This window comes from Fukomys damarensis, unplaced genomic scaffold (assembly GCF_012274545.1).
Source record: "Fukomys damarensis isolate Sample0158 unplaced genomic scaffold, DMR_v1.0_HiC HiC_scaffold_5, whole genome shotgun sequence".
NCBI classification, from domain to species: Eukaryota; Metazoa; Chordata; class Mammalia; order Rodentia; family Bathyergidae; genus Fukomys; species Fukomys damarensis.
The window spans coordinates 9,412,629-9,432,569 of NW_022900917.1; the positions used below are offsets into that span (position 1 = coordinate 9,412,629).

General features: G+C 38.5%; 1 long non-coding RNA gene across 1 annotated transcript; it reads left to right on the plus strand.

Moving 5' to 3' along the window:
- The first annotated feature begins 759 nt into the window (after positions 1–759).
- LOC117284428 lies at positions 760–18,494 on the plus strand. Its single transcript, XR_004515509.1, has 3 exons — positions 760–822; positions 1,584–1,641; positions 18,244–18,494. It is a non-coding gene; the product is annotated as an uncharacterized LOC117284428 (long non-coding RNA).
- Positions 18,495–19,941: the final 1,447 nt, after the last annotated feature.

The window sequence follows — 19,941 nt, forward strand, 5'->3', positions numbered from 1 at the left end:
CAGTTCCACTGAAGTCCGTGTTTCCACCAACATTATGAAGTTCGTGATAAAGGTTTAAATTAACCCCCACCCCAAAGGCAGGAGCTGAGTGGCTCCTGCCTGTCATTCATTTATTTAGTTGGTAAGGATTTCAACATGTGGCTAGACCTGTTAGAGGCTCTTAGTGAATTAAAGACTCTTCTGTGATGTTTCCCGTCATCTTATTTTATTTTCTGATATAAAAGCATTTCTCCTTCAAATGGTAGAATTTAGTACTGTTTCACACAGGGGGGCAAAGGAAGCCTCCACTTCTCTGCTCATAATTCAGATGTCTGGGGGTATTTGTAAATATTTAGCACCTGCACCTCAATCTTTCATCTTGAAAAATCTTATTTTTATTTAAGAGAAGAGTGTATGACCAAGAAAAACAGTTTACAGTGTTCACTTGATTAAACAAAAACATTCATGGAATTTGAGTGGTTCCATCTGAAGCAGACGGTTTAGACTAATGCGGGGTGGAAAGGATGGGGAGCTGCAGAAGAATTAATGTGAAGTGTGTGATTTTGGCTGTGGCCGGGTCCTGTGAATACCGGCGACTTGAGATTTTTAAAAAGTATCTCAATGTGTTTACACAGCTGGATATTCAGTTTCAGCTCGATCTCTTTCCTTGGGGTTTCCAGGTTATTTACAAATGTGTTTCCCTCTGCTTTTTCCTGCATGCATTTTCTTTTCCAGCTTTGGGTTTTACAGCCCCAGATAGCAACATAACATTGTGAAACCATTTCTGGGAGGTTTTTACGTTGATGTCTCATGAATACTGGGAGAAAAAGAAGTCTCCAAAAGGTAAACATTTTAAAATATAGCCTTACAACTGTATCTAATCAGGGAAAGCAAGTATTAATTCTACAAAAAAACATTTATTTCTAAGTGAAAGACTGACTTTCTGAAATGGAGAATTAGTGTTGACATCTGAAATTCAGCAATCTTCTAAAATCGCAGTCCTGTTTAATGTTTATATTTTCCTCTCTGTATATCGTTTTTTTTTTTTTTTTTTGTCAGAATTCTTCAAACTTAATCTAAAGTCAGTGCGATGTAAGGGATGGAGAATGTGACATGAATTTTAAAGATCTCTGTCCTTGTCCCGGACCCGATCGCAGGCTGTTTGATTTAGAGAAGTTATTTCACCTCTGCATGCCGCAGACTTCTCTCCTGTGAAATGGAGAGCTATTTTTCAGCTGCCTTCTTCATTTAGTGTCAGGAGGCTTAATGAGATAATGTGCCGGGATCCTTATCCTGAATCATCTTCGGGGGGAGAATGAGAGCGAGCAGGCACGGGGTCGCCCCTGTGAGCGGGAAGGGGCTTCCTTTCTTCTCCTTGCAGCCACAGGGACGGTGAGGGGGTCCCTCCGTCACCACTGTTTTTGGCCAGAGAATCCACAAGGGCTTGTGCACATCCAGGATAGGGAAGGGCAGAAGGCCTGGGAAAGCCCAGAAGGGAAAATGGTGAAGTAGAAGGGGAGAAAAACAAACCGCAATCATCAAAGATGTGCGTATGCAAACATACGACTTAACATCTTCTGTAATTTGTTTTTTGTTCACTGCAGGACATTGGCCGGCATATTGTACGAGCTCAGTAAATATTTCTGGACGGACGCATTTGTTGTGAGTTTCTCTCTCCTGATTCACCAGAGTTCTTCCTGTCACAGACGGTGCTGGCTCTGCCGTTAAGAGCCTTTTTTCCTTATGTTCCAGAGGCGTCTAGCGTGAAGCAGTCCTGAGGACTATTCAGAGTACACTGAATTATTTTGGTGCCGTTGCGTCCCTGTTGTTCCCGAGCATTTGTCTTTCCCCACGTCTCTCACGTCTTTCGTTGTCTGAGTTGGTTTCCTCATCTCATCGCCTTTCTGTTCTTGAGAGAGTTTCCCCCCTTGTAAAGAACATGACATTCTGCACAAGCCTCCTCACAGGCAGGCAAGTAGACTACCTTGCAGCTGGATGTGGGTCTTTCCCTTTGGCTGACAATAAATCTGTCTGGAAGGTAAGGGAACAGCTTTGTTTTGGCCCCGGAGGGAACATGTATTCCCTGGCACGAAGGGGAAAAAATCAAACTGTCCCTATTTTCCTAAATTAAATAAGTACGTTTTCCCTCCATATACTCTCTGTTCCCAATCATTTTTGGCCTGAAGCCCACCAACCACCCCACCCCACCCCCAACTTGCCGTAGTGCGCTTTTACTGAAATTCCCACAGCAGCAGCTGCTGTCCTAACCTTTTTAAAAAGCTCTCTTCTTCTGAGGAAAAATATCTTAGTTAATAAATGTATAAAACTTGCTTTTTGCTTAGACCTGTTGTCTGCCCTTAGGGTTGCTCCATCTTCTCTGGATGGCAGTTTCATGGACCTCACTGCCGCCTGCCTGCCTCTGTGCACCCCGAAATCCATTTCCATGCTCTGCAGTGAAATGTGACCACACTTTTCTATGCCAGTTCTGCAAGTTCATTTTTCCCTGAGATCTGTGTATGGTATGTCTGGCAGCCAGGAAAGAATGAAACAACAAATCACGGGTCAGAGACTTCTGTTTCTGGTATTAAAGAAGACTAAATATTCAGGGAAGCCTCTTTCTGTATCAAATACTTAAAACATTCTGGGTTAAATATTAAATTTTATTAAAAGCATGGCTTCGGCAGTAGAGAGAAGGAAATGATCAGGGGCCAGGAATGTCCAAGTCCAGACGGATTAGGAAGCGCTAGGTCTGGCACATGCTGCAGGGTAGCATCAACAGCTGGCTTTGTCCTGATAACATAGGAACAGGAGTCACAAGAGAAAGGGCCCAGATGAAGTAGAAAACAAGGCAGATATTGCATAAAACTTAGACACCCGAGGCATAACACATTTTGAAGAAACAAACAAACAAAAAACTCATGGCAGAGACTCTGTGCCTAAGCATCCATCCTGATCTTCCGCGTGGTGAAAATAGGGAAAAAGACGCTCGAAAATTCCTAATTTTAGGTTTACATTTATATGGACTTCTCAGCTGGAATTCACACCATGTGTCTAACTTGTGCTTATTTAACCTGCAAAGAAAGTAAAAATAGAGCTTCAGATAGTCCTGGCATAGTATTGGACATTTAATGGTAAATCCATACGGCATGTTGACAGTCAGAACAAACTGTTGGACAAAACACTGCACATGCGGCTGGCCGCACCAGGCTCTATGGAAGGGTGGGGCTTTCAAAGGAGGGGCCAGGGCAGTAGGTGGGGACAGTAATTAGGACTCTAAAGGCAGCAGCTGTTCACCAATTGGCTTTGCCATTTTTCAGCCGTTTCATAACTGACATGGGAGTTTCAGCCTGGGACGTGGTAAGTCACGCAACTGTTTTCCATCTTAGCCTCCTCCTCTTTTCTAGCCTGTCTGCTTCACAGGGTTATAAAATGATGTCTGTGAAAACACTTGGTGAAAAAACAAGTAGTAGTCAATGAACGTCCAGTTTTTATACAGTTTTGCTTCGGTGTAACAGGTAATGCTTTATGGTTTGAAATAATTTAGTTAGTTCCTGAAAATGTTCAATGTGGAGGTTTCATATGATTTTCTCATCTGAATTTCTATTGGATCAATAATGTTTGCTGTTAAATGAAATGTGGTGAAAGATGGCCAGTAAAGTGTACTTTAGGGAGAAATTTCACAAAAGCATAACTCTTTCCCTGGAACAAAGCTCTCAAGAGTACTTAAAGCTGGGAATGAATGCTGGAGGTGTTAATCAGGAAGGCGACAAGCGTAATGCTGGCAGTCTCAGGGGCACACTGCTGAAGAGGTGCCAGTGTTGCAAGGAATGGCTTTTAAGGCTAACAGCTTAGCACCACTGAAAAAAGGATGGGAATTGGGTGGGCAGAAGCTGGGTTCCTCTTAAAAAAGGAAGCGAAAAGATCAAAGAGGAAATGTTGACACTCAGTTAAGGAAGAGATGTTAGGGAAAGGTTAAACATTAACCAAGAAACAAAAGATCCCTCCATTTCCCCACTGCGCAAAGAAGGCCGGATGTCACCTCTGGTACTAAGAGAGGTGAAGAAAGTCGCTTCTTTAACTGGTGATGCTTTGCCTCCTTTTGATGTTAGGAAGCAGAGTCTGGATCACAAAGGGAGGTCATCCAGGGTGAAGAGTTAAGTAGCCAGTGACCAAGGGGCCTGTGTAGGGCCGCGCTGGTCCACGCTGGGAGTTGAGTGGTGACCCAGGCCAGCCAGAGAACTGCCTGTCATCTTTGGTGCAGGCTCATGTGCGCTAGAATCTCCAAGCAGAACAGGAAGCCCGGGAATGGAGGGGAAGGTGCCAGGAAACTTGCCTCGGGCAATGGTTTTGAGTCACAAAGACTAGGCTTCTATATCAAAGAACATCAAACCATTTTAACAAACAACAAGGGAATTGACATCTTTCACTTCTCCTCTGTGTCACCTCCCTGTGCCTCTGCTGCTCGTGGAGGATGGGAGAATGCCAGAGGATTGGAGTTCCTGGTCTCTGCTGGAAGTGGGATTGCTCTTCTCACCAGCCAGTTTTTATACATGGGCCTTCCTTCCTTCTTCATTTCAAAGTCCCTTGGCTTGATTTTTTTGTAATAAACTCACCTCCATTTGAAAGACTCTGAAAACTTACAAACATGTCAGCTCTCTTACAAAAGCAGGAAAAATATATTGTGAGATAAAAATCAAGATAGTATTGGAAAGGTCACTTGCTCTTCCTGTTTGTTGGATAGTTGAAGTTAGAGGTACAGAGAGAATTCTTTCAGAGTTCTTAACTCTGGATTTGAGTCCTAGCTCTGCTGTTTATGACCAAGTAATCTTGGGTGCTAATCATGCAACCTTATTGAGTCTAACTTTAAAAAAAAATATGGATTTGGTGTCCTAAACCTACTTATTCCCTTGCTCCTGAGCATTTGGAGTCTAAATTATCCATATGGGGGTCACAAGTTCTCTTGTTGTTTGACTCCAAAAACTTTAGGACAGGAATGCAGTGCCTATTTAGCTTAACTTCTTCTCTACTTATCATAGTTGAACATCCCAAGTTTCCCATTGTTCTTCATTTTACTTCCTTCTTCTAAAACTAAACTTAGGTGTAAGTCTAGATCACACTACTCTCAGTCTCCACATCTTTTTTACTGTCCCTTCGGAATTTTTCATCACATTGTCAACTACTTGCCCAGTGTCTGTCTTTCCTGTTAGGCTGGAGGCATAATGAGGAAAAAACCCAGCGTGTATTGTTCCCCATCGTATTTCTAGCACTTGGTGCTTAAAACGTAGTAGTCAGTCAGTACCCATTGCCTGAATGAATGAATGAATAATTTTAGAAATGAAAGACAGAAAAATATGAAGCCCCAAAAGCGTGAACAGACTGACTGAAATTTTTAAAAACTACTTAACGTTGACTGCTTTTATTATTTACAGACCACTAGGAGTGATTATCATATTCACTTAGCAGGACTGTGACTCTGGCTGCTTTGATGAAAATCTTAAAGAGATGAGGGAATATTTGTCTCAGTACTCTTGACTTTCTGTCTGACTGTCACTGATCTCTGTGGGTCTCTAGAGTCACTTAAAGTTCAGAGCACAGTCTACATCTGGTTATCCCTCTGCTACCTGAAGGCCAACTTGGTGACATCTTTAGCATCCTTTTGCCCCAGGTACAGTTTCATAGAGGCCTCAGTCTGATTACTAACAACCTTAGTGATTCAAAGTTAGTTTACCTTAATGACCTATTTATGCCAACTGAGGTCATTAACTCTCCTTTGTGATGAGGTTTGGGTTGGTAATAAGCCATCTGTCTCACATGTGAACTATTTAAGGAAGTATATTGGGTAAGCGTCTATGCTGTGCTAATGTGTTCAAGTTACTGTTCTGGTTGCAAGGAATTAGTGATCCTCCTGTATTCTAGTAAGGACAATTACAAAATCTATACGCACTCCCACTGGGGTTCTTTGAACATTTTTTCATCCAGTGTCCTTCAAGCACCTGCCATGCATAGGTACTATAGGAATACCAGACACCATCCCATAGTCCTGCCCCCAGAGTGCCTGTCCTGCTGTCTACTCAGGACCGTGGTGGTTCAGTCGACCGACTGTTGGGACACTGTTGATGGATGTTACGCTAAAAGCAGCCTAGTAGACTCTGGAGCACAAGCAAGGAGTACACAAGACTCGGGAAAGGGAAACCACCTCAAAGGAATGTCCCTATGGAGCAAGTAAGATTTTATCTTTTGCTATTTTCTTAACCCATGCTGACTGAGTTTTATCTTCCATTACCAAGCAGCTTGTTTGGATATTTTCTTAAGTCCTTTCCTAAGAGGGGTTCTGATATTAATTGTTGAAACTTTGCTTTAATCGACTACTTCTTATTACTAACTTCTGTGATTCAAAGAGAGGATTTCAGTTGGGCCTGAATAAAGAAACTCTTGAGTGTGAGTGAAAGTGTGTGTTTGTGTGTGTGTCCAGGTATGCACTTATATGCACTTAGGGTATCAAACCATGGCAAAATATGGAGGAAGACGCATGCGTTTTTTGAATAATGATAGGCTAATTGGTATGGAGAAGAATATTCAGATGTACCTGAAGATAGATACAGTTTTAAAGGTCAATCTGAGTTGGCTCCTTCAGAGCTTTAACTATTAGACTTCAGAGTTTGTTCTTTAAACAGAGGCATTTGGATTTACTTTTAAATAATGATGTATTATGTTCCCCATTTCATCCACCAAATAACTCAGGATCCTTTATACATGAGTATGAAGTCCTTCCTCATTTTTTCTGCTTTATTTTACTGAACTAGTTGTGTCATTAATGCACCATTGGGTTTCTGTTTAGATCTGCATTTGGTGTAACCTTGAAGTGGTATGGTGAAAATAATAATAAAAAAAATACTCTCCAAAGTCAAGTAAGAATTGAAATTATTTTAAAATATTCCACAAAGAACCCCAACAGGAGTCCACTCTAACATTGTCACTGGCCCTCTTCCTTCTTGATTTGGTCAAGGCTCATGGATACCTCACAGATAGTCTCCCTGCGAACCACCCAGTTGGTAGAGAAAGAGGAGAGATATCAGCTCTCTGTACCTGTAGTGTGTTCTTGTTCGTGTGTGCAGCCTGGTCAGCGTATTTGTGTCGTCACAAGTTTTCAATCTCTATTTGATTGTATGATAAAGCGCTAGAAACATAAACAAGAGAAAATCATTGTTGAGAGGAGTAATTGAGAATGGCTTGATGAAATGAGGGCCTTAACTCACCTGTGTGACTCGTCATCGGGCAAGTTAGGGAAGATAGCACAGGAGACAGAAGCAAAGCGGATGGACTGAGGGACAGAACAAAGACTGACCTGACGTACAAGGGACAGTGGGTAAAGTGGAGGTGAGCTTTGAAAGTAGTTAACGTCACCGTTTAAATAGAACTGTTTTCAGTGACACTCAGAGACACATGTGGCTACGCTTAACCATAACAGAGAGTGAAGAGCAGGAGGTCAGACTCACCAGATTTTCTGTTAGTCAGTGCTTTGGGTTGAAAACGTGTACAGAAGTCTATTGTGTCCTGGTTGCTCAAAATCCATGAACCATGAAAACAGTTGGATTTCCAGGTCCAAACTTTTAAATTAATCACCAACACCTTATGAAAGGATCTTAGCAGAATGGATTCTTAATTTCTAAGTGACTCAGCAAACATCAGCATAAGGTTTTCATTTTTCCAATTTTTTTTCCCCTAAAATGTTTTATTCTTCTGGCTGGCATGTACTTAGAATTGCCAGAAACAATACAGGCGATAACAATTTTTTTTTCTTTTTATTGAGTTTATTGGTACAATCTAGGTCTATAATACAGTTACATTCATTACTGGGATACTATACCTTCACATGACAGGTCTTGGTTCTCATTTTTTCCCCTTGTCCTTGCCCTCCCTTCACCCCCTCCTCCCTTCCCCATTTACAAACTCTTTATTTCCATTTTTTTTCATTTTCTCATATTTTTTCTTTTCCCTTATTTCCTTTACCCTACCCTTCCTACTTTCCCTACACCTTTAGCCCTTTTCTTCCTATTTCACACTCTTAATTATCCCATTAGGATCTTGTGTAGTATCATAGTTTTTCACACCAGAGAAACTATTTGGTATTTACACATGTGTGACTTATTTATTTCACTTAGGAGTATATCCTCAATATATATCCATTTTCCTATGAATGGCTCTAATTTCTCATTCTTTATGGCTGAGTAGTATTCCATTTATGGAAAAAAACACATCTTCTTTGTCCAGTTTCCAACAGATGGGCAGATGGGCTGTTTCCAAGTTTTAGCTATTACAAACTGTGCCGCTATAAACATTGGTGCTCATATATCTCTGTGGTATGATTCTTTTAAATCTTTTGGAAAGATACCCAGTGGAGGGATGGCTGGGTCAAATGGAACCTCTCGACTTAGCTCCTACTTTTTAGTGTAAGTATGCCCCAAATGTTTCATGGCATGTACTTAGACTACAAACTGTATGTTGTTTATCTGAAATTTAACTGGTTTCCTGTGCTTTTATTTTCTAAATCTGAAAATCATACATATATTATGTGTATATTTCATAGATAAAAGTTTATAGTACTTAATAAAGCAATTTACATGGCCCATTAGGTTTTTGCTTTAAAATGAATTTAAAATAACTTCTCAGCTCTCAGCATATACACTCAAACACCAAATGAGGGAGAAAGTCTGCAAGTGATTCTAAATTGTATTAATGAAAATGTTTAGTTTCTTTTCTAATGCTTTTCTTTGCTTAATGTCAAAATGTATGCTTTAAAATATCTTCATTTTCTATATTTTAACAATAGTTACAAAAACAAAATAACTAGCATAAAAATTTACTTTTAAATAATCAAATTTTCTGAGCTATGTGCTATTATTCAAAACTGCTATCTTTAAACAATTACATAACATGAAAAACAAACAAACAAACAATAAAACACCAGACAACTCCACTGAAATAATCCATATCTGAGGGAGTTTTTAAAATGTGTGCTTTGTCTTAAGGATAGGTTTGGACTAATTATTTAATTCTGTGACTTAAATAAATAAAATACACTATTGTGAAATTCTTCAGATTGATACATTTCTGAGGAAAACATTCCCAACACAAACTTCAACTTTGAGTAGAGAGTAATCCAATGTTCTCCTGTAATTTCTTATCGTTGGAGGGCTAAACAATTTCAGCAGGAAACGGTTCAGAGTAAATGCAATTTCTCCCTATGTCTGACTCCAAGGCTCACCAAATTAGTTTCAAAAATGGTAGGGCAACATGTGAAACAGGCATGAGGAGAATTTCAACCACCTATGCATAGCAAAAGAAGACACAGTTAGATAGATACCTTTGCTTTGGAACATTTACAAAGTTATTATGCTTTGGGGATGTAGAATAATTATAAGAATTACAAAATGAAATTTGCTTCTTTAATTTGATACATCCTTCTACATGTAGAAAGGAATTAATTTTTTAAGTCACAGTAAGCCTGTATATAATTAGAGGGGAAGTCTGTTATTTGTGTGACAAAATTATAGGGCAAAAATGATATTCATTTCATTTCTCTTCTCTAGGCTGGAAAGTAAGAAAATTGTTAGAAAGAAGTCTCAACATTTTCATTTAGAAACATATATGTGAGAGCTGGGGATTTAACCCAGTGGTTCTGTAGCCTGCCTCCCAAGCACAGGGACCCAAGTTTGATATCTATCTATCTATCTATCTATCTATCTATCTATCTATCTATCTATGCCAAGACCATTCTTTGGATAAAGCTTTTCCAGAAGCTCACAGTATAGTGCTTTCATAATTGAAAAAAAATGTTAATTGTGTCCTTTCATGATTATCTTTCATTGATGTGAAGACGCTTTTCTGGCTTAGAGAGTGACAGGAAGACGATTAGATTAGCAGCTATGAGTTAAGGTAGGCAGACAAGATGTATTTATTGATTTGTTTATTTAATTTTTATTTTTTGGTACGGGGATAGAACGCAGATCTTGTGCTTGCGAGGCAGGCAGTGGATCCACTGAGCTAAATCCCTGGCCCTGCAAGATGTATTTATAAAATGAATGAAGGATAAAGAAAAATTCCACCATTTTGAGCTCCTTTTTTAAAGAGGTTTGAGTAAGCAAGTAAACAACTTGAAGAGAGAAGTGAGAGTGAGGGAACAGATTGAAGAAAAATATATTTGGCTTCTGGGATTTCGCTTTTCAAAGGAGTGTGTGCAAGTGAGGTCTAAAATATTAAAGAGCTCAGGAAGGTCGAGGAGGAGGAACTAAAGTAGAAAGTGGAAGAAGGGGAAAACAGCCATGCAAAGGAACAGAGATATCTGAGGTGAAAAGTTTATCAAATTTCTATTACATGGAGAGAATTCTTTTCTGTACTTCCCTGTGAAATTTTCCACAAAATACTTGAAGTTTTTGGGTTTAATGTGGTTGGACCGAATCTGTCCTGGGGATTGGTTGCAAGGTGGGCAGTGAGCTGTGTCCGTGGAAACCATACACATCTAGATATTAGGCAAAACTCTTTATTCATTTCCTTGCTCAGAATTCTTCAGTGGCTACTGATAATCCATAGCAGTGATTTTTCAAATCAGTTGGAAAGGAGGAGATGCTGTATCAATCATCTGAGACATTTTTGAAAACACATATGGTAACCATGTGTATTTGGAAAAGGGTTACTATGTGATTCTCCTTTTTTCTCCCTGGAGCCTTTATTCATTTATGAATCACTGGTCTGTGGAATAAAACTCAAACTTGAATGGTATACAAAGCTGTAAAGATGTGGTTCGTATTTTTCTTTTCAAATTTATTTGGTTACTCCTTCTCCAGTCTTATTTCAAAAAGAGTAAACGAATAACTTACATGTTCTGTGTCCAGACTGGCCTGTCTCTCTGCATTTGCTAATGCTGCTATCTTCTTCTCCACTACTTCTATTTGTAAAAGCCCACCACACTGCAAGTGTCACCTCCTTGCTCCTGAAATGGTTTGTTTGTAACTAGTGATGCATATTGACATGTCTGTTTTTAGCTAGGCTGTGAGATCTTTCGGGATTGGAGCATGTCTTTCTATCTTTGTACTCTCAAGGAACATTGTAAAGTCAAGCACTTAGTGGGTTCTCAATAAAAATTGTGAATGAGTAAAGAATAGAGCTTAGTGTTGACAGGATAGTCGTAAGGGTAGTTATGCCAACAGCTCTTGCCCATTTTATTTCCAAGGAAGCACCAGAGATAAGCATATTTGTGAATTCTTGCTATTTTTTCCAACAACTAATTTTACAGGTCTATGCGGGGTAAACTATCAGATAAAGTATTTTCTGTTGTTTGTATAGCCCAGGACCTGATATTTTGGGTGACATATATTTTCTTTTTTAAGAGAATAGCAAAATTGCTTTTAAATACGGAAACCACACATAATTCTAGAGTGAGGTAGACATTAAAGCACCATAGAGAAGACTTTGCTTGGAAAGTTCTTGAATCCACCTCTTTCTGCCAGAAAGAACATGCAAATTGATATGTAGATGGTGGGGGAAATAGGGTGGGGAGATGAAAAATTAATCAACATATTGTGTTTAATACAGTTGTGAATACCCAATAGGCACAAAGAAAGAAAGTACGGTGAGAGGGAGAAGGGAGGAACGTGGAATGACATCTCTGAGTCACCTAGAGCGAAGAAAGAATTAGTGATATGTGCGTGAGAGGGAGGAAGGAGGCAAGTGGTTGATGGTTGGTGTTTCACTCCAAAGTCTGACTTTAATGAGAAAATGCACAGGGCTGAGGATTTAGCTCAGTGGTTCTGCTGCCTGCCTTGCAAGCACAAGGTTCTGAGTTCAATCCCTGGTACTTGGGAAAAAAACAATCGCACATAATGAGGAAATGCAGGAATGTTCTGAGCCTGGAATCAAGACCTCACATTCTCCAGCCATGATGACCTCCTGAAGAGTAAGCAGAAAGTAAGCAGAAAGGGCCCTCATATTGGCGGCTTAGTTCTGCAAGTTGAAGAATTTGAGTCGTATTTTGCTCTAGGGTAAGAATCTCTGCCACCTGTACCTAAAAAGAGTGCTCACTGACACATTATGGTCAGGGAGTGTGACCGTGTCATTTCCCTCGGTCGCAAAGCATTTGTTGTTTTGGTTTTTATTTTTAGTTGAAGAAAGCTTTGCTGTTCTTTTAGTCTTAGTGCTGCTAGGCAAACTAATCAGGTGACATTACATCTTTCAGGAGAGGATAAAGATCACTGCACCAATTCCTGTACAAGTATGGTCGGACAGTGGCCAGAATGTGAAGACTGCTGTAGCTGTGGATTCCTGCAGCAATGCCATGCAGTAGCAACATTACCATGAGTAACTGCTGGGCACCTCCGCCGAATAGAGTAGATTGTTCTTTTTTTTTACACATACTGACAGTGATGAGGACTTTATCAGCATCTTCTGGTAACTGCTGACTGCATCACAGGAAAGGCTCGACAGGCATCTCGGAAGGTGCCTAAGCTCTTTTAATTATGATATTGTATGAAGTAAGACCTTGCTTTGTATCCAAAGCTGAGGAAGCAGGACATATAGATTGTAGTCATAAATATTAGACAACTGTTCTCTGTGAAGCTCATTGTGCCCACACGTATAACAAGACACTAGAAGTTAAAATCTCATTTTTATATTAATAGCATATATGTCACATTCTGCAGTCACCTGAATATCCTGCTGATGTAATGAAGTTGATAAAATGTGTATAATATCTCTGATGTTCAATCCAAAAACTGAAAATTTATCATGTTGAGATATATTTATGAAAGGGTTTACAATTGTTTAAACAGTTATACCTTATTATTGTTTCGATCTATAACACTGGAAGCCATGATTTGAAGAGACTGGGGATTAAACAATAGTCATACAGAAATCTGAATTATAATTATATGAAATTATGTTCCTGTTTTGTAATATCTATGATATCTTCAAAAATCACCAGTCTTTTTTTTTGTTTTAGTGTTAATTTTGATCACAGAAGTTTGTTCTCTCAACTGACAAAGAGGCTGTAAACCTATCTTTAACCAACTGTATAAAACCAAAGGTTGCACAAGTGGTCTTCCTTTTCTTGCTATGTTCACCAGCTGGAAGAAAGATTACAAGATGTGGAGTCCAAAACTTGAGCTTGGTCCTGGTCCAGTTTATAAGTATTTGTGCAAACTTTGGCAAGCCACTTCTCTTAAGGCTTCAGTTTCCTTTTATGTAAAATGAATGGGTTGAACCCAAAATCTCCAAGGTTCCTTTCAACATTAATGGATCAAATATGTGATTCTATCCATGTTCCCCTGTTGCATTTGTTATTGCAAAGTGGCTGATGTCCAGGGAGGTCAGTGCTTTGCTAGACTCAAAAATATTTTTTGATAGACTGTAATACATTTGCCAGGAAGAGAAATATGCTTCCATCAAATAAGTCAATTAGCAAGTGGAGACCAGTTCATTGTACAGACCCATTTGTTGAACAGTCTCAAGATGCTAACAAGTCATAGAAAAACCAATTGACCTGGGAAATATTTCTATATATATCCAAGATTTAATTGATTTGATATATACATATATATATTACTTCTTTCATAAATTTTAGGGTTGTAAAATCAATTAAAAAGCTAATCAACAAGACATTCTATTGAAAGAAGTTGAAACACTTAGGGTTGAGTTTTCTAGGCTGTCTTCCAGACATTTGAACGGTATATGAAAGGCAAGGATGTGAAAGAAAATTGTCTCTTAACATCTATGGAAGTGACTCATTTTACCATCCCTTCTCAATTCTTCTTCTCAGGCAAGCTAATATCGTTAACTTAGAATGCATCTTAGTTATTTTTTAGAAACAAATTCATTAACCCACCAAAGTTAGAAGAAATATTTTCATTATCTGTTCATGAATATAACAGCGCAAGCTCGATTTGATACTTTCTTACATTACATATTATCATAAAGGAACTTAACCACATTTTCAAAAACTGTTATTAACTTTATTCAAGAAGCCCATGGGCATTTAGGAACAAAACAAAAGCAGTCTTGGACTTTAGTCAAATTATACAAAGAAGTTAAACTTAGGGATAAATGTCTTTATTGTGTTTGTTTATTTTTGTTCCTTTTTAAAACAGTGAATTGTGCCTTTCATTACAAAGGAATGCACGCCATTGTGGCTTCATATATAATGTTAATTAGTTATCCATCTATGTGTGTATATGCCCACACCAAATGTTATTTGATGTACAGAGTCAGAGTTGCTTGGAACTTCTACATAAAAAGCTTAAGACCACCCAACTTGAACTAGTAATTATTTCAGCAAATAGTAGTATGCTTTTGTTTAGGAAATGTGCATTTGAGGATATGTGTTTTAGTGTGTTCCTAAAACAATGATTCTTTTATTCATTCTCTAAACAGTAATGTAAGCTTTGGTGTGAAACTCCGAGTTTGACTCCCAAACAAACATGTAATAAAAAGGAAAGCCTGCACCTTACGAAGATGGTGATGGTACAAGTCACATCTTCAATCCCATACTTTGTATGCGAGCTACATTCTACTAACTGAGGTGATCAGGGGAAAATCGCTCCCCATGATAGGCACCCCCCCACTTCAAAGATAGTAGTGTTCTAATTTCTCTCCTTTTTTCAGTGATTATTTTCTTATTATCTAGTTCATATTTTACATACTGTCATTTCAGTACTTTTTTAGAATTACAAGATTAAGTAGACTCACTCAATCTAGTGAAGCATGTAACTTAGACAACTCTTACCTATTCATAGTTCTATTTGTAGTTATGTTGCCCTTAGACAACTTGCACCCTCTATTTCTCTCTCTGTATATTTTTGAAAGGATGCCTGATGAATGTTCACACAAGAAAGGGACCTGGGGCTGGAGTGGAAGAAATACACAGTCCTAACCTCTGAACAGGGACCATATCAAAAAGTTTATGGACTAGAACGCTGTTAAGATTGGAAAATTTTTAAAATATCAAAAATATATTTTACCCACTTTCTTAAATTCATTTTTTTTTCACTTGCTCAAACAACTTCACACCCTTCTTTTATGCATGATTTCATTGTGACTTTTGGTTGAATGACACTTGAATGTTTATTCAGTCTATTATGGTGTGGATTTATTTCAGGGATGGGTCAAGGGAAAAGAACAAGAAAGGCACGAAGGCAGATAAGACCTCCAGTATACATCGTACAACATGCTTAGTACTGAAAGAAGAGAATTATAAATGGTGGAGGAAAAATTGTCTTTTATACCCACTAAAAATCTTCCTAAAAAGAAATAAAACAAAAATGGAGAAAATGATGTTTTCAGTAACACATGGAGGTAGCTCGCATTCCAGAACCCAACACGAAAAGCATAGTTGCTAACACCTACCACTGTACCATTAAATTAGAATGTGAATGAAGGGAGATACTAAGAGTTGATAGTTTTTTTTTTTCCTCAAATCTACAGCAAGAAAAATATTTTCCTAAGATTACTTTAAAAGTCTACATAAGAATCTATGTATTAGAAAAATTAAATCTAAGTATATGAGTGACCTGGAAGAGACATGAAAGCTATTTCTGTAAAACCCAGTTGGAACTCAGAACAGAAAAATGATGGTCCCAGAAGAGATGACACGTGGGGCCTGACTTACCATTTTCTCTGAACAGTCAGTCTCTGAACTGTGGTCTCTGAACAGTTAAGGCAGTTAACACCGGAAAACCCTGAATTATAAGGGAATTAGCTTTTTACTTTCCTTATAAAAGTTTGCTTCACCTCAGAGAACTCCTTTTCAATTTCATTTTTGCCTTCTGAAGTGAGTCTCCTAGGGAAAGTGACTCGTACACTTCTGCTAATGGTCTGGTCTCCACACAGCTTCCATTCCAACTGGGGGGACATCAGGGGTTACAGATATTTGGTGACCTGTAGCTTTTCCTGCTCCCTTAACACTGTTTTAGTAGAAGGAAACGGAAAAGGGAGGAAAAGGGAGTTACCACTAAATTCCAACAACAAGTGCTTGTGAGTTAAGTGATTCTAATTGAGATACACTGACATTTTTAGAGGGGGAAAAAAAAGAAAAAGAAAAAGGGAAACATAGGAGAAAAGGAAACAGTAGTTTGGGTGAAAATATTTTTAAACAGAAGAATTGCGAGATCCTGGCTCAGAGCTGTAATACACACTCGCGTGGCCTCTCCTGCCACATTATGCTCCAACATAGGCGTTAATCATCTGAGAACAGCGTGAGGATTATGCATTTGCTATTTTGGTCCTTGGATCTCAACCATACTTGGCCCTTCCAAACTCGATCTTGTATTTTCCAGGAATGAAAATCCATAAATTACGTTTCACAGACTCACTTGTCTGTTGGGTTTCCGTTAGGATCTTCCTATAGGAGGTACGGACAGAAGGTAAAAAAAAAAAAACAAGAAGAAAGAAGCCATTTCCCTCGTTGTATTTTTTTTTTTTTTTTTTTTTTTTTTTTTAGTACTGGGACCCAATCCAGGACCTTGCACTTGTGAGACAAACATGGCACCAAGGAACACCCAGCCACAGAACATGCAATACTTGAGCCTAGCTCATTTCAAATAATGTAATGTTCTCTGCTTTCCTTTTTCCTACAGATGGGGTGAATTCATTCTTCTTTATGACTGAATAAAATTCCATTAAGGTAACTGGTCCTCATGAAGCAAAGGTATTTGTAGGAGCTGCACTGGCAGGGCAGGGGGACTACAGTCGTGGAAAGGGCAGAGCTGTTCCACTGGCAGAGGGGTAGGCACAGTTGTGTGCTCCATGTGACGCTGTGTTCTCCTGTGTGCTTCTCCAGACCTGTGGCTAGGGTGGCTTCCTCTGTTGTGGGTCTCTGTGCATCAGGGCTACCATCCTTTTGGCCCTTCTTCCCTTTGCCCTTCTAATACACAAACACTGTTATCTACTGTTTGAAATATGTACAGTGGTCTCCACTGGGTATTACCTAACTGGAAAGCAATAAAGTAAAGGAAGCAAAGAACATAAGGAAAGGGGCAGAAAGGCACATAAGGAATTAAAATATCCACTATGAAAGGATTTATTCATGGATACAAAAGGTATATCTTGTAAAGAAATATTCCATATTCTTAAATAAATTGTAGATGATGAAATTTACTTTAAACGCAACAGCTCAAAGAGATAAAAGAATTCAAGGATGAAGGAACTACAGTCAAAATACTTTTTAAAATGGAAAGAAAAAGTTTTGGCAGAATTTAAGAAGGAAACATAAACTAATGCAGAAACAAAATATTATTTGATGTAGTAAAATGAACACAACAAAGATTAGCAAAAGAATTCACATGAAACAAGATTTACAAGGAGAGAAAAATAATGACAGAGATCAGATCATTATGGCAAATAAATTAGAAACCACAATCAGTTAAAAGAAACGTAGAACAAATATAACAGATAGCAATGAAAATGTCTTAGGGAAAATATTCTTGAAAAGGAGAACATGAATCCTCAGAAAAAAAGGAAGCCAAGATACAGTGTGAGAAAGTTATTTAATTTTAGTAAAAAAGAAAGAAATATATGGGAAAAATTTAAAACAGGTCAATAGGAAAAACTTAAAGTTATCCATATGTGCAGTACTCAAGAGCACAAGATTCCAGAGTAAGCTACACAAATTTTTTTAGGGGAGGAAAAAAGTTTCACCAAAGAATTTTCCATGGCTTTTGTACACAGGCATAAAGAGCTAAGAGGCAGGTGATTTAAAGTGCAGGGATTCGAAAGCCTCTGTGCATCTCTTTTTTTTGAAAAGAATTGACAATAAAATCCTTCAATCCAAAACTGAACGAACGAATCTAGGAAAGGAGAAGCCATAGAAATCGAACTGGTGGAGCTGATTGAACTTGTTTAAGTATTACCTAAACATTTACTACAATGGTATTGTTAAGTTGTTATTACTGAAGTACAAAGAGGCCCTGAGCTTTCACTTATATAAGCAGAAACATTATAATATACTTTATAACTTAATACAAGCTGAAACTTTTAGGAAGAAAAGTAAGAGAAAGTACATATGTTACCCTTTTCTTGGTACAGCAAAAGTCTAATAGAAACTATGGCTTTGAACATGTGATTTAAAATTAATATATGTAGTACATGGACTAAAGGTTAACTTTCATCAGCGAGCTGAACTGAATCAGCGTGGTCTGGGCATGGAGGATCCACCTGAAGATTGCTTCCAATAGCCATAAAAAGAGAACTGAAGGGGAATATCTTGTGTTGATTTTCTAGGAGAAGCTCGCTGCCAATGGTTTTCCTGACGTGAACGTGGCTGTTCTCATCGAAGGAGGAGCTCAGGACCTCACTGTCGCTGGCAACGGCTGCTGCTTTCATCAGGGGAGCTCCGATCTCCACTGTGAGCATCGCGTCCCGGCTCCAGCGTGGATCCCTCAGCCTGGTGGCACAAACTCTTCACCTCACCAGCACAGGTTTTCTGGCTTCCATCACTGGCCTTCGGGCCTTCCGGGTGCAGATCCTCAGTACGGACAAGCGGGAGACATTGCTGTGGGCTCCAGGCCACTGGCTGGACTCCAGGGGGACACTGCCTTGGACTCTTAATTCTTTAACTGGGCTTGTGTGGGACACTGCTGGGATCCAGGCCCTCAGCTGAATCCTTTGGGCTTCTAGTATGAGATTAATTTCTTGCATTCCTTTGTATTCGACTTTTTGTGTAATTACCATAAAATAATCTTAGAGATTATGTGTCCCATATTTAATGTATTCCCTTGCCAAATCCTGCTGACTACCACAGAACTGTATATTTATGTAATATTTTATTAATATTAATCACAGTTTTATGTGATCTACTACCTATAAGGCTTTGTTTGAAAAGAAGAGCTCTTACAATAAATACAAGATTATCCAAATCAAAGTGATGGGGACTTCTCACCACTTGAGAAGCAAGATTTTTCTAAAACATAGGAAAGAGGAGGCAACAGTTCATGACCTCTTGTAGGTGACTTTAGTTTAATAATAAATTCAACCCATAGGAGAAAATATCAAAAGAAAGTTAAAAAAAATCCATCCATCTAGGGCTTTATTTTTTGTCTTTTTGTCTTGTTATATAGCAAAACTATAAGCAAATCTATAAGATTAGGCCAGAGCATTAGGCACATATTTTTAAGTAGGCACCAAATGAGCCCTCACAAAACTCCCTGATAGAAACCGTTTCCTGTTGCAAGGTTCCTGCTGGGATGACATTCTTTGCCTTTTCTTAGTTTGCGCTTATGTTATATGATGCTCCGCTAATGAATGGAATAAATGTATCGACATGGTAAAAACCAAACCAAGAATTTTAAAATCTTTAATTATTTAGCAGAGTACTGCACATGAAAGACTGGGCATTGTTTCCATTAAAACCCACAATGTTGATGGGTTTAATACTAAAAATATAAATATTTCTTTCAAGGCAAAACTAAACAATCAAACAAAGTGCTGTTTTAAATGCTCAGAGGGTTTACATTTATGTGCATGTGAGTGCACAGTGTACAGTCATGTGTGCACACACACACACACACACACACACAAGGAGCAAAACTAAATGCTTTACATTGCTTTTGTTACCCTCTGCTCACACCACCAGCATAAAAATTAAGAACTTTGGGAAAGTCTGTAAATGGACCTCATTTTAAAAATAATACACAAATGAAAAATTTTAATTGAGTGAGTATTCTTACAGGCCAGAAAATAATCAACACTGTAAAAGAGTAAGAATTTTGTATGCTTATAATCCCAAGGCTAAAAGGGTTTCAGATGAACAAAAGTAATAACTCAATTTCTCTTTTCAAAAGCCCAATCATGGAGTTATGTAGAATGAAACATAATTACATCTTCATAGGTATAGCAGCTGACAGCCAAAATGTAGTACTTTCATTGGAATATGGAGAAAAGTATTACATTAATACTGTAGTATTTCCTATCTATTTTAAA